General features: G+C 48.8%; 1 pseudogene; it reads left to right on the top strand.

Moving 5' to 3' along the window:
* Positions 1-491: 491 nt before the first annotated feature.
* On the top strand, positions 492-652 carry LOC149458265 (U2 spliceosomal RNA; annotated as a pseudogene).
* Positions 653-861: the final 209 nt, after the last annotated feature.

Here is an 861-nt window from a genome sequence, read left to right as displayed (position 1 = left end):
AATATTGTGTCTACAGCTTTAAGGGGAACAAGATGGTTCATAATGTAATGGCTAGAACCTTGCTGACGTGACCTTACAATCTGCAGGTATGACTACGATGGGGGCAGATAACATGAATGAGCCTTCCATTCCAAGTAAGACACTTGCTGCACATACACACGCGTGTTGTGTCAATAGATGTGCCCTCACCTAGGACAATTATAGACCAAGGGAGGTCATTCCAGATGTTCTCTTTAATATTGTACCTGAGAATGAGTTTGAGGCTAATCTGTCTTCCTATATATTGACAGTCTGGGAGTGAAGAAGCAGTTGGACAAAGGTTGTATCTGTGTAAATTCATAAATGTCTACTTCCTTTGCCCCCCCATCTTCCCATATATTGACCAGCTGTGAGTAAAGAGGCAGTTGGATGAAGGCTGCATCTATGTAAATCCATAAATGTCTACTTTCATTGTCCCCCTATCAGGAGCGGACTGACCATTTGGAAACTCGGGCACTTCTCGGCCTTTTGGCTAAGATCAAGTGTAGTATCTGTTCTTATCAGTGTCCAGTAGGGGGCTCCACCATCATTCCTGCTTGCGGGGATGATTGGTTGTATAGTACCCCCGCTGGTAGGATGGGGGTCCTGATGGTTAGTACAGGCTGGAACAGAAACCGAGGTGCCCTCAGGCTGCTGGGGCCCGGGAGTAATTCCCCCTGGTAAACCGGAGGGGCCCAATTCCTCCTGGTTTGAATGGATCTACCTTGTCTGGCCAGGGGTCGGGGAGGCAGAAAGTCCGCGAAACAGTGCCCCCTGAGAGTGGTCGCCTCAGGGGTGCTCTTAGTAACACTTGGGTGTGGGACCCCAACGTGTGAAAAGGCA

The sequence above is a fragment of the Staurois parvus genome, unplaced genomic scaffold, assembly GCF_062004578.1.
Source record: "Staurois parvus isolate SC_StPar_1 unplaced genomic scaffold, SC_StPar_1.0 ptg000290l, whole genome shotgun sequence".
Taxonomy (NCBI): domain Eukaryota; kingdom Metazoa; phylum Chordata; class Amphibia; order Anura; family Ranidae; genus Staurois; species Staurois parvus.
This window is presented reverse-complemented; position numbering and strand designations above follow the sequence as displayed.